Source organism: Euprymna scolopes, chromosome 10, assembly GCF_053919585.1.
Source record: "Euprymna scolopes isolate OS-2025 chromosome 10, ASM5391958v1, whole genome shotgun sequence".
NCBI classification, from domain to species: Eukaryota; Metazoa; Mollusca; class Cephalopoda; order Sepiida; family Sepiolidae; genus Euprymna; species Euprymna scolopes.
Window position 1 is genome coordinate 37,628,806 of NC_136491.1, and position 16,198 is coordinate 37,645,003.

A 16,198-nucleotide genomic window follows, 5' to 3' on the forward strand; every position below is an offset into this window, starting at 1 on the left:
TTTGGTATCACTTTTTTCTTGGGGGGGGGGGGGGTCAGTGATGAAACAATGGGGGAGTGCATGATGGGGGGTGTAGAACTTGTAAATATGCAGTTTCGGTGTTCTTCATTCCCTGTAACGCTTATTCGTTATATTGTCTTCTTGTATTATTCTCTGCATTCAAGGGTTTTCCTTAATATTTCAGCCGTTTTCATTATCGTTAGTCGTTGTACTTTTGCAGTTATTCCTCTGATTATTATTATTATTATTATTATTATTATTATTATTATTATTATTATTATTATTATTATTATTATTATGTTCTTATAATTAGCATAATTATTAAGTTACAACTGAATTAATCGACATCTGTTACTCCAAAGCTGCTTCGATATATATTTTAGTCAAACAATAATAATAATATTGATTAGTGTTGCGATTTAGTTATATTTCAAAACCAATCTAGGTGACTGGAATTGGCAATTATCTAACAAATTTATCATGTTTTCACTCAAATTTTAAACTCTTTTTTTTAATCACTCACCTTCGTTTCCGCCGCGATCTATATTCAGAGTCAAAAGTAAACAAATATTAATAATAAATAAAGAACTTCAAATTGCAATTTATATATATATATATTCAGACACTGAAAATTTTGAAAATGACTTAATCAACCTGATTAAAAATATTAAATTTAAGAAAAATAAAAAATATATCACTCCAACACTTAAAAAAATAAATAAATTTTCAAAATCTATTTCTATAAGCCACCAAAATAAACTCATAGTACCGGCAGATAAAACTGGAAATTTCTACACAATGGACTATATACAATATAAAAATCTAATATATAAAGAACTTAATAAAAATTATAAAACTACTAATAAATCATCACTAAATAAAATAAATAATGATGCAAAAAAACATTTTAACTAAACTTAAAATAGATAAATACACAGAAATAACGGTACCAGGTACCCCAAGATTTACTTTAAAAGACCACAAACACAGCTTCAATATTAACCCTACTATTAGACTCATTTGCCCCTCGAAATCAGATATAGGACTGGTTAGTAAAAATATATTAGATAGAATTATCCCCAAAATTAAATCCATAATAAAATACCCACTATGGCAATCTTCCAACCAAGTAATCGACTGGTTTTCTAATATTCAAAATAAAAATAATATTAAATTTCTTTCTTTTGACATTGAATCATATTACCAATCTATATCACCTATCCTACTTAATAAATCTCTATTAATGGCACGAAAATTAACTAATATAACTCAAGACGAAACTAAACTAATACTTATAGCTAGACAGTCTTTAATAACATTTGATAATAAATATTGGACCAGGAAAAATACCCCTAACCTTTCAACATTTTAATGGGATCGACGGACTCGACTCAGGTCACTGATCTAGTTGGCCTTTTCCTTTTAAATGAAATACATTGTATACTCCATAAACAATTCAAACTTGAAGGAGGGCTATATAGAGATGATGCACTTTTCATAACGAATTCTACTAATAAAAATTATGAAAAAGCAATTAAAGCTCTACATAAATTATTTAAAGATTATGGACTTAGTATAAAAATCGACCCTAATAAAAAAATTGTTAATTTCTTAGACGTAACCTTAAATCTTGAAAATTCTACCTTTGAACCATACCATAAACCTAACCAATCACTTCTATATGTCCACAATCAATCAAACCACCCTAAATCAATATTAAAATCAATAGTTCCCAATATCGCTCTTAGAATTTCTAGACTGTCTTCTACTAAATCAATATTTACCAAAAATGAAAAATACTATAATGAAGCCCTTAAAAACTCTGGATATAATTCACAAATTAAATTCATAAATGAAAATGATAGAAACATAAACTGCATTAAAAATAAATCTATTAAGAGCGTAATAACATATAATATGGCAATGCCTTCCCGTATACGAGTTAAGAAAAATAACCAAGAGACAAAAAAAGATAAAACCAAACTACAAATATTAGATAATAATACAAATAAACAGCAAACTAAAACCCGCAAACGTAAGAATAGACACAAGGAGATCCTATGGTTCAACCCCCGTATTCCAAAAACCTAGAAACAAACATAGCTAGAGAATTTTTTAAAATATTAGATAAGAACTTTAAAGCCTCCCAAAGATATAATAAGATTTTCAATAAGAACACAATTAAAGTCTCTTACTCTACTATGCCTAACCTTCATCAGAAAATAATTAGCTCTAATAATAAGAAAATTAATAAACTACAAAATACAACTATACAAAATACATCGGACTGTAACTGTAGAAGAAAAAATAAATGCCCCCTACAAGGCTCATGTAAAATTAAAAATGTTATCTATAGCTGCACAGTATCAAAAACTCCAAATATACAAGAACCTACCAGCAGCCATAACTCAACTACCAGATTAAATAATAACACCAACTTAAATCAATCTACCGATCAATTACTAATCAACCCACCACATTATAATCCAACAATAGACCTAACGGAAAATAATCATAATAATCAAGAGGTAATATATATTGGTTCCACATCTGGCCCAATAAAACATAGAATTTCAACGCACAAACAGTCTTTTAAAAATAACTCTCTATCAAACCAAACTACTCTATCCAACTATATTTGGCAACTAAAAAATAGCAATATTTCTTTCAACTTAAAATGGCAAATAATTGAGACTTGCAAATCATATAAACCAGGAGATAAATTTTGTACACTATGTACAAAAGAAACCCTAAAAATTTTAAAATATGAAGATATGAAAAGCACAACCAAACTAGTAAATTCAAGATACGAGCTCCTAACATCTAATCATAAACGTTGGTTTAAATTTAATAAATATAAACCACCTTAAATCATTAAAAATTACTCATTAGTAAAAATAGATTACAATTATTATTTTTTTTTTAAATAAATTAAGTTAGACCAATTACCGCCCTTAGACCCGTAAATCAAATAATAAATAAAGCCAATAACACATGACAATTATCTCCCCTTAAAAACTTGCAAAATAAATATTCTCTCTATATATATTAACTGTAGGGTCTTTAAATCAAAATACGCTAACGGAAACAATTTTCTGCACGAGCGTCGCCCTTTTAAAATTCATCATTCAATAAAATAAAAAGCTATAGCAAACATCTGAATGCCTACTTTAAACACAGTTCCTGATTTCAAAAAATGAAAAACTAAAAGGTAACTATCTCTATATATTTTTAAATCAAATTTATTATGTAAATTCAAAAAATATAGATTTTTCTACTCATTTCTATCTCTAACCTATACTAATTTTCTTATAAATTTTAAATCCAAACCTTTTATTTCAATTTTTCAGATTCATCTGCCTTACTTTTAATGCTAGGTTTATTTTTGGTGTCTTTTAAATTAAATATAAATCCTCCTAAATTTGCTGATGAGGAGACCGTGCTTACCAAAAAAACTATGTATAATTGTTCTACGTGACTTCATGTATACCACAAATAAAAAGCACGGATTTCCGAAACGATCGTACAGATAATTGACTTTGTTGTTGTTCCTTCTTATGAAACTGATTTTAAATTTAATTAAAATTGGATTTTTAAATTTTAAATTTTTTTTTAATTTTTAAATTATAAATCACATTACTTAATATATATATATATATATATATATATATATATATATATATATATATATATATATTACAGACAAATATAAACTTTGCCATAAAAAGAAAACCTATTTACTTAGTAACAAGATAAAGAAATAATGAAACAAAAAAAGAAGGGAGACAATCGTATAGAAGAAGTTGTATAGCCGCAGGAAAGGGTCACATTATGATTCTTTTGTTTATATTTCGAAAAAAAAAATCTAATCTGCTTTGAAAAAAGCCCATTTTACTGAGTGAAACAATCTTACCATAAATTGTGTATGCGGGGTGGGGTAGTAGGTAAAGATTGGAGCCGCGATTTATACGCGGGGTTAAGAAAACTATAATCTTGCTAAGTGGTTTGAGTCAGTCTGATGAACTTTTGTTAAGGTCTTAGAAATTCGGTATCAAGCTAGGGTCAGACAGAGTGGGGACTCAAGCGTATATACTATAGTTGCGTCCAGTCACATGTTTCTGCCTAGATGATCACTAACCTATCTATCTATCTATCTACCTATATATATATATATACACTAGCAGTATTACCTTTTTTACACAGGAATCACCACTTATTATAAGGGTCCGAGGGCAACTCGAGGATAGAGGTTAATGGGTATACATTAGTCAATATGATTATAGCGTAGTAAACATAAGTAGTGGAATTTTTGTAATTTGGATTACTTACGTTAAACTTGAAGACAATCAGATTGTAGTCAACTGGAAAGCAGGCCGACGGAAAAGAGTACCACAGGCATGCAGTTCTAAGAAAGAAGCTTTGTTCATGGAATCTACGTTTAGGTTTAGGCACAGATAAAGAGTGTGGGAAATTATTGATAGTGGTTTTGGCTAGACGAGTATTTTTCGTGAAAGTGCTTTACCGATGATAGATAAATTAGAATATCTGTTTCGATTACCGATTATCGGTAATTATCGGGAGTATCCTGAGACAAAACGTAAGTAAGATAGATCACTCCCAGACTTATACACTAAAGTTCTATACATTTTAAAGAAAATTTGTTCAGCCGTTTCTGAGTCTATAAGGAACGAACTCTTACACAGAAACAATTTGCATTCATATAATTGTAGATATATGTATAAATCAGGAATGATATATATATATATATATATATATATATATATATATATATATATATATATATATATATATATATATATACATGATTGTTGAGCTGGATTAAATCCGACGATATGAAATAAAATGGAGGTGGAAGGACCTGAATACTCAACGTTTCGCCCGATTTATGCGGGCTTCTTCAAGAGGGATGGTCATTGACGAGAGAGTCGGAGGATTGGGGCTATATATAATGATATCTCTACGATATTTTAACTTTTAGACGTAATCCACCACACTAGTTTACTCTAATTTATTTTCGCTCATAAAATGTATATATATATATGTATATATGACATCTAATTTACATAAGGAAAACACGTTGCTCTCCCCATCATTATCTATAGCCCCAATCCTCCGACTCACTCGTCAATGACCATCCCTCTTGAAGAAGCCCGCATAAATCGGGCGAAACGTTGAGTATTCAGGTCCTTCCACCTCCATTTTATTTCATATATATATATATATATATATATATATATATATATATATATATATATATATATATATATATACATGATTGTTGAGCTGGATTAAATCCGACGATATGAAATAAAATGGAGGTGGAAGGACCTGAATACTCAACGTTTCGCCCGATTTATGCGGGCTTCTTCAAGAGGGATGGTCATTGACGAGAGAGTCGGAGGATTGGGGCTATATATAATGATATCTCTACGATATTTTAACTTTTAGACGTAATCCACCACACTAGTTTACTCTAATTTATTTTCTCTCATAAAATGTATATATATATATATATATATGTATATATGACATCTAATTTACATAAGGAAAACACGTTGCTCTCCCCATCATTATCTATAGCCCCAATCCTCCGACTCACTCGTCAATGACTATCCCTCTTGAAGAAGCCCGCATAAATCGGGCGAAACGTTGAGTATTCAGGTCCTTCCACCTCCATTTTATTTCATATATATATATATATATATATATATATATATATATATATATATATATATATATATATATATATAAGGAAAGGAAGAGATTAGCAATGGAAGTGCGGGTGGAAGAGTGGACGAGAATAGTTTAGCATCACCACCAATAAATTATTTCCTTATTTTTATTCTTTCTCGTTTTCTTCTTTCCATTATCTTTCTTTCCTTTTTTTTCTTCTTTTCTCCCTTGCGTCTTTTCCTTTTCTTCGTTATCTCTTAACCTCTTTACAAGGGTATTATAGGCTGATAGTGATGGGGCGGGGATATGCAAGAGGCGGCGTTAAAGCAAGGACGGTCAAGAGGGCAACGTTAGTTTTACACTTTCCGACCACGTATAAAAATTCTAGTCAAATTAAAACCATTTTTATACCTTGATAACTTCGGTTAAATCTGAAACCACTTTTAGCATAGATATACAAAAATTCACATTCCCTTTGCTGATTGCACCTATACCACTAGTATGTTTAAGATTTAGAGCGGTCATAACACACGCGTTCGGATACAATTTTTTCTAGTCTTTGTTTATCTTTATCTTAATCTCAAATCCTCCTATACTTTTCCTTATTCTATTCATAGGTTTTATCTTATTTTAAATATAAGATTGTAGATTTATTTAGTATTTTGTTAAGCAATTTACTGGTATTTTTTTCTTTTCAATAACTGAGTGTTTTAAAGGGAGGAGGTGTTTGCCCTTTGTTTATATTCTAGTCGCCTCAGATTTTTGGCATGCATTATTTGTAATTAATTTATTATTGAAAATTTTATTAAAATATTTTATCTGTATTAAATTAAGTTATCTATAGACATGCATGTTTCGAACTTTCACTGTTAGTAAGTATAACTAAACTTATTGAGACTCGAACTCGCTACCGCTCAGTAAGTAGCCTCATGTTTTTCAACCATATATATATATATATATATATATATATATGTATATATATGTGTGTGTATGTGTGTATATATATATATGTACACTCACACACACAAACACACACATATATATATATATATATATATATATATATATATATATATATATATATATATATATATGAGCAAACAGTTAATAAAATATGTTAAAAAAACACTTTGAAATGAGTTAAAAACATATTTAATCTGAAAATGAAACACTAGATAAATGGATAGTCCTTAATCCGTGGAGTTTCGAAGAAATACTCTCCCTCACATCAGAGGGTAGGAATTAGCAAAATGCGCGATCGGATTTTGCATGCAGAAGTATTTGATGAAACAACAAGTAAGTCAAAGATCTTACTTGAAAACAAAATAAGTTAAGCAGAGGGAATATGGTAAAGAAAAAGGTGATTACACATGAATGGATAGTCTGGTGGAAGATAAAAAATCCAGTGACGGTAAAATCCAAATGTAAAACTTCAAGAAAGTTAAAAGAATTTCCATTTGTACAAGTAAAATCCAAAGACATCCCGTAATTGGAAGAAGATAGTCCATAATAATCCCAAGGCAGAAATCCATGGAATAATTCACAAACATGTGTACAAGGAAAAAAAAATAATATTAATAAAAGAAAAATAAGATGTGTTTTTCACTCTACTTCCGAGACATAACTATATATGTATGTATATATATATATATATATATATATATATATATATATATATATATATATATATATATGAGTAAAAATATTAATAATTTAAAATCAGGAATCAGTTTCTAAAGGAAAAACCAACAAAATTAATTTGAGTGTACGATCGTTTCGGAAACAATATTCATTTTATTAAAATTGAAAATGATTATTGACAATAATTGGAAAAGGTTTTGTCTTGGAATATAATCTCCTCATCAGCAAAAAATAGGGGAAAAGGCGTTTAAGACACTAAAATAAAGCTAGTATTTTGAAGTAAGGCGGATATTCCTGAGCTTAATTTTTAAAAAATGTGTTAAGTTCAGTCAGTATATCTTTTGGCAAACTGCTGTATCTTGTTTTACCTGTTAAAAATCCGATTCGAGTTTGTTCCACGGATCCAAATCCCCTATTTATTAAATATCAAGTCTTTATAAATATATATTTATAAAGACTTGATATTTAATAAATAGGGGATTTGGATCCGTGGAACAAACTCGAATCGGATTTTTAACAGGTAAAAATAACTGCTAAAGAGACAAAATTAACAAAATGGCGCTTGTCAAATAAATCGATTTCATATGCTTTTCTACGCATGAACAAATATACATTTTACAACGTAATTTTCAGTTTTTATACGTGCGAAGACATTGTACAGATGGTAACGAATAAGGTTGAAGATGTATATGTTCTATTTCGATGCTAGCTGAGTGCACCCAGGTCATATATTTTTAAAATCACTAATATGTATTGGTTACAATATAATAATCAATAAAGTATTGCTTCAATAATAATAAATACGAAATCTATATGAATTAACATATCATATTTAAGCATATTTTACGCCAGGATACCTGCTAGTATATACATAAATAAACATTCCCCCTCTTTTCAAGTGAATATATATATATATATATATATATATATATATATATACATCGTAAAATTTCAAAATAAATATGGCTATTAAATTACACAGAAAATTTTCGCATCGTGAAGATATTGCTCCGTATTTTTCATACCACTGTGGGAATGGATTTCATAGTCAGCCACTCAGATTCTTAGTTATTAACATAACTTTTTTATTGAAGCCAATAAGCGCGTTCACCTGTTTCTTTGTTGTTTTTGTTTGTTGACGTTTTTCCTTCCTTTGTAATTGGAGATGACCTCATTTTTATTTTGATTATTTTTACACTTTTTGTATTATACCAGATTTTTATGTTTTTAAAATAATAAAATTACGAAAACAATTCTTTCCTCTTCTCTCTATCTCTATTTTCTTTTATTTTCCCCAAGAAATCCGCAGAACAGAAAGAACGTGTTCGTTTGCTTTGCTCAATTCTTTACGACGTTATTCCACATAGACACCATAGAAAAACTGGAATTAAATTCGGTTTTCTCCTTCAGTTGAGAAAAACTACGAAGTAAGAAAGAAAATATTGTGTCAAAAATGACAAAACAAAAACAAAACAAAATCATTTCTAATTATACAACAAAACAACAAAATCTAACAATTCGTATATTTGGATTCATCGGACTACTGTTTTCTTCTTGTCATTTTGACAATTTTTCGGTATATGTAACCTCCAAGCTTCGTCACGTGGAGCTTGTCGAACACTGATGTTTCCCTCGAAACCGGGAATTTAGACGATATTCAATTCTCAGTGTGGACGACTGAAAAATACAACTGCGAATTACTTAGGACTATCTGGTCATGACTGACGGAACAAGAGCGTACTACCTCCGTGAAGTAAACAAAGGGTTTCGTTCGAAATTCTGCCCAAATTCCCGAGGTCGAAAGAAACATTCCCGAGGTCATCTGAAGAAATTCAGTTACATTGGTCGAAACATTATGAAAATGACACTCAAGATGAGAACAGTAGTCCGAAGAATTCAAATAATATGAATGCCCAATCATCATCTCAAAAACCCAGAAATGGAAACCCAAACAAAATAATTAATATGTGTATGTGGCTTTATTTGTGTGTGTGCGCGTGTGTGTGTGTGTGTGTGTGTGTGTGTGTGTGTGTGTGTGTGTGTGTGAATGCGTGTGTCTCAATTTCTTTTTGTCTTCCTTGTTTTTGGTTGGTTGAGTGGTTGTTTTTGTTTTACGGCATATCAACTCTTTTCAGGTTATTTACTTTTTTTTTACACGGTGATCACCACTTATCAAGGCCCGGAAGCCACTCAGGGATAAGGGTTATTGCAAGTACAGTACGTTAGTGTGGAGATTTAATGAAGTGTTTGCTTAAGAGGGCGGTTCATTAGGAATTTGTTAACGTTGGACTTGAAGACATCGAAGTTGTAGTCAGGTGGGAAGCAGGCGGACGGAACAGAGTTCCACAGGCGTGCAGTTCTAAGAAAGAAGCTTTGTTCATGGAATCCACGTTTTGATTTAGACACAGATAAAGAGTGGGGGAAATTTTTTTACAGTGGATTCAGCTAGACGGGTGTTTTTCGTGAAAGATTGGCGAGGGGGGACCAGAGATTGGAGTTCAGACGAGCACCTGCTATGGAAATAACGATAAAACAAGGATAGGCTCGCAACGTCTCTTCTGTGGGAGAGAGGTCATTTAATGCCGAATCCAAAGATTTTGAAGACATTTTTTTTTCATAGAATATATTTGGTGTTTTCAAGTCGGTTTCTATTTAACCCATAGTTGGGACACTAACAAGTACTACCACTCCGCGTCAGAGTGGACCTGGGAGCAATGGCAATGAAAGGGTTGCTCCACACTCCCCAAAGCCCGCAAACTGGGGCCTCACCACTGGATATAGTTTAAGGTCATATCCAGGACGATCCTTGTCTTTATTTATTTTACATCTGAGACAAGGCGCTTGATCTTATGTGATATATTGTTTCTATGTTCTATCTCTCCTTATTTTCGCTCTCAATACAACGAAAACCGAAAGTGAAATGCTATTCAAATGCATCCAAAGATGAGTTCATGCGTGTGTCTGTCTGTTTATATGCTTTGCCCTTTTGCTCTCCCCCTCTCTTTCTCTCTTTCTCTCTCTCTCTCTCTCTTTCTCTGTCTCTGTAAATGCCCTCTAATTTTTAAATGTTTTTATATATTTCTAAATTAAATAATTAAACTTTTCTATTTTTTCTCTTTCTTATCTTTTCCTTCTTCCATCTCTTTCTTATTGCCGACAGAATTATTTTCTCTTTCGTTTTATTATTTGTTTGTGTTTTCTGTTTTCCAACCGCGTGTCCTTCCTCTTTTTTTTTTGCGATGCACATACCAATTTTTAGCAGAGTTCAAACTGTAATATTTTAGTCACATGTCCCCCAAAGTATAAACTAAATAATAATATCGACTGTGAAAGCAATCGAAATGAGACAGAGTTCAAATCAAGTAAAGCATTATCTCTATCTGTAAGATATTAACCGGGCAACAAAAATTTAGCTGGACGATTATTATTATGACCGTTATTAATATATTCAAAGGTAGAATGTCAGAAAGAATGTTATCAAAGCAAAATAAATTTTTACAGATAAAATTATTCATGGTATAATAGTTCCCAAAAACGTTAACTTGGAGAAAAAGAATGTAAAAACATAAGCAAAATGCGGTACAAAGGTTAACAATCTGATCTGTGTCTTGATCGTGGGGAGTTAATTATGTAATGAGATAGTCAAGAGTTGGGCTTAAGACGGGAAAAGTCGGCGAAGTTAACACAAAAGATATCGTCTCCGCGTTTTGGAAGCTGGAGGGAAATGTGCATTTAGCATAATGTAAAAAATTACAACGTCTTACTGTCCTGATAGGAAGTGAAGACTGAAGTTATATCTATTACATAAAATATTCCTGTTTGGTTTCCTTCGGAAGGAGATGAACTTGATTAATAAAAAAAAACACAACGGAGAGAAGTATGTTTTGGCCAGTACGCTACACATACTGATGTTACTGAACAGTTTTATTATGTGAGACACCCACACATACATACACATACCACAATAGAAGAACATTTTATCCACGAGACGCTCCACTATATATGTGTGTGTGTGCGTGCGTGTGTATGTGTGCGTATATATATTAGGAATGGGGCGATTCGAATATTTTCTCGATTCCGATACAATTACCGATTCCGTGCTAAATTCCTGATTCCGATACGTTTACCGATTTCGATTCCGCTTCTTTATAAATCTCTAAATATATAACTGTAGAACTGTTAATTTCCTCGATTTCCGTAAGAAACCCTTGTTAAATATGCACATATTTTCCTAAACGTCAAAATACATTTGTGGATGATGATCTATCGATTTTAGCTTTATTGGTAATTTAAAATCAATAAATATTTATTATTTTATCGTTATTACCAGCAATGGAAGATTTTGTCTTTAAACAAAATCAAATAAAAAATACAATTAAGCGAATCGTTTTGGCATCGCAAAAAAGGCATCGATTCTTCCGATTCCGATACCGATTCCGATACCCACAAATTTTCCGATTTTTCCAATACGTGACTTCGATTTCGATTCCCAAAACTAATATATATATATATATTTATATATATATATATATATATATATATTTATATATATACACACACATATATATATATATATATATATATATATATATATATATATATATATTGTTATAGAAAGTTATAGATGGAATAACTCATAAGAGATGCGTATTGGTCTCTTAAACGGTCCCTAATTATCGGGTTGCAAACCGAAGTACCAATCAGTTATCTCATCTAAACATTTCTGTATACAAAATATAAATACTATGCACTTATGTTCTGATTTTCCTTATGATAGAGCACTCAGCTGGATTTCTTTTTTCCAAAAGAAACTATATATATATATATATATATATATATATATATACTAGCAGGGGTGCCCGGCGTTGCCCAGATGTTTGCAGGTGTATGTGCAAAAAAACAAACAAAAAAAACGGTCAATCTTTTAAAATTTGACCTCTATTATGACTCCTTAACATTTATTGTTTTGTCCATGGAACCTATATCTAAAATGTCAAGAGTTTAGACCCAAAATTATCGGAGGAGTTTGGTATAAGTTCTCAAAACCAAATCGTTGAGCTTTGACCTCTTAATCGCCAAATTTGTGGCTGAAAAAGATTCACAATAATGTTCCCAACTCTCAGTATCCTGTATGTCAAATTTCGAGTCTGTAGACTTAAAATTGACAGAGTTATTGCGTAGGAAAATGTACACACACAGACACGTAAACACGCAGACACGTTCCATTTTATAGATATACTAGCATGGGTGCCCGGCGTTGCCCGGGTATTTGGAGGTTTATGGTGAGCAAAAAAAAAAGCGGTCAATTTTTTTTAACTTTGACCCCTATTATGATACCTTAAAATTTATTGTTTTTGGGCTCAAATCAAGTTATTAAGTTAGATCCATGTCCAAGGAACCTATATCTAAAATTACAAGTTTTTAGACCCCGAATTTTCTCAAATGAAAAATCGTTGAACTTTGACCCCTTAATCGCCAGATTTCTGGCCAAAAACGGATCACATAGATTTTAAGAAATCTAAGTACACTGTATATCAAATTTTGAGTCTGTAGACTTAAAATTGACAAAGTTATTGCATAGGGAAATGTACGCACACAGCCACACAGACAGATTCACAGACAGATACACAGACACGTTCAATTATATATATATATATATATATATATATATATATATATATATATATATATACTTGTATCCTCATTTCTCTTGTCGGAGAAATATCTGCTCTCTCGTCATTGCGGGAAGGGGAATAGAGAGAGAGAGGGACGCAGAATTTAGTAATTAGTGTTTTCTTTTTCTTCTTGTAAGGATTGGTGCTGATCCTTGTTCGATTTTTGATCAATGGCGGTAGCATACCTTATTGATAAGTTCATGTCTTCTTATTAATATGGATGCCAATTTAGTCCTAGCTATCCTAATACCCTGCTACGTTGCTTTCCCGGAGGCTAGGAACACGAATCTACATGCTGATGGGAAAAGAACTAGAGTTCAAGGATTCACTTCCTGGCAAGAAATATAATTGAACAAAAAATGCTTCCAGGCACAGTTAGTTCCCCGAAGATCTCAGGCCCAAAGTCATGTTCGCCATTAAAATGAGATGCCACCACTATGTCGTTGCTGATCATGTTTTTAGATTAACTAAGGTTTTGGAATGAATCAGAAAGTTGCAATACTCGGTATGGATTGACTCTACGATAATAATAACTTCTCAGTCTCATAAAATGTAAAATACAAAACCGTGAATTGAGGCATTGTTTTATATATATATATATATATATATATATATATATATATATATATATATATATATATATATATATATATATTGTTACGGAAGTTTTGAGACGGGGAGTGTTCATTTTGATTATTTTGATTATTTGATTTCAATACCTGGTATTGATTAACTTTATTATAATAACAGCTTCTTAGTCTAAGTAAATGTAAAATACAAAACAGTGCATTGACGCATTGTTTTATATTTTATTATATATATATATATATATATATATATATATATATATATATATATATATATATATTTAAATAAGGGAGTAGTCACCAACAATGTGTATTTTTAACATTATTTTATTATTCCGTGTCTTGGTTTTTCATTGGGAATTATGTTTGGATCATTTTAATAATGTTTTTAAGTCATCGAAATCGTTTTTACGCGCGTTTCAGACGTTCTGTGATGCGTCCTCGTCAGAAATTATTTTCAAATGTGTTGGAGATGTATATATATATATATATATATATATATATATACACATATACGAGGGGCGTTCAATAATTAATGCCGCTGACCAACTTCCTATAGTAGTAGAGCAACGAAACCTGGCACAGTTATTCAATATTCGACATTCAACAGGCTCTATTTCACACCTGACTCAGTTTAAATACCTGTAAAACAGAAACCACTAGTTCAGTGCTGTAATTTGCCACATAACCCGTGGAAATATAAATCCTTGCAGATGCAAAATTTCAGCTAGATAAGACAACTGGAAGTGGGTCTGGGGCATTGCTTATTGCACGCTCCTTGTATATATATATATATATATATATATATATATATATATATATATATATATATATATATATATATATATATATTGTTCCGGAAGTTTTTTGAGACGAGGAGTGTTAATTTTTATTATTTTAATTATTTTCACTATTGTTCTCATCTTACATGTGTTGTTCGTATCTTAACTTATCGATGCGTTTACAAATAATTAAATCATGGCAGCATAACTTCAGTTAGAGAAGCTTTTTTCCGGAGAAAGAATTAAGGTGGTCAGAATCAGCATAGCATAGTGGTTTTCTCGCGCCGAGACGGAAAGTTATCGCTGAAGAATTCAAAAAGATTCAGTATATTTTATAAATTGATTCTGGTATCCGATTGGCTCGTCTTTTAACCTATGGTTATAAATATAATCGTTTAAAACTTCTGGTCAAACCCTCTGAACATCACAACTCTTTTGCAACAGATACTATAACAGTTATACGATGAGTGTTCTTACAGTAATGCCTTCTATTTTTATTTTTATTCAGCCCGACTAAATCTAAGGGGACTGCAAATTGCATAATTATGCATTTTTGCATTTTCGACCTGAAAGTTCAATTATGCATATATTCATTTACGACCTGAAAGTTTCATTACTCTATTGAAGATATTGACGGATGGAAGCGTGTAAGAAGCAGAAATGTGTCATTAAATTAATCCATGCAGAAAAAATTAATCCGATCAATATTCTCTAGCACCTGTTGAGCATTTGCGACGCCGATGCAAATGATGTCAGAACAGTTAGGAAATGGGTCCGTCGATTTCAGAGTGGCGTCACAGACATGAGTTATAAATCGTGCTCCGGACCAAGGCATAAAAAAGTTGGGGAAAAAAGGGCATTGAGAATTAAACACCCGTGTCCTTGTCGTGAACACAGGTTCTGACTTGTTTGTGAAAAGAACCACTCGGACGCCAATGTTTACTTTGTTTTTTTAATAAGCGTTTGGTGTAAAAAGCAGAACATATCAGAAAAGCAGGTCCGCGTGTGAAGAAGAAAGACAAAAAGACTGACGTATACCTTGTCTCACTAAAGTTAATTGCATTCTGTCCGCCGCCGTTGACGACAACAGACCAGACACGTTGTACTTACTTGAGATCTTGCCAAGCCAAGAGGCAAACAATCTAGTAAATCACGTGGTTTCGCGACTTCTGTATGGAGTCAACTTTTACAGTCATTAAAACATTTCCATTCAAAAACGACCTTCGGTGAGTAACAGTTATTCTCACAATATTTCGGCCGGAGTTAATCTCTGTCCTTTCTCATATATGACTTGTGAAACTATATCATATTTATTTAGAACTTCGGAATCCTTTTAGATTGCACCTCTTAACGTAATCGACGTGGGTAGCTACGAAGTGCCTTAGATAAGTTTTTAGACATTTTTGTACATGCATTTAAAAATGTCGTAGACTCTTTAAAATTCAATGTTCTTGCTATGTATAATATGTAATAATTAGTCAATTTTTATGACTTCGTGTTCAAACAAACAGCTGCACCGGAATTGGAATACACTCTACTAAAGCCTGATTGTCACTGCTGGTGAATTTCAAAAATACAATGCGAACTTGAGGGCACTTTACAAGCGTGATATGAAATAAAAATTCTGTTTTAAAAATGTAACAAACGTGTGGAATGATTCAGACTGCTTTTAGATCATCCTACATGGAGCGAACACCAGCGCATAATAGATGCAAGGGAAGCAGGGAGTCTGGGGAGAATGATTAGAGATGTAGGAGGAGTAAGACAGTTTTAACATTAGACTCTATTGGCCAAATAAAGAATTTCATGAATAAGGATT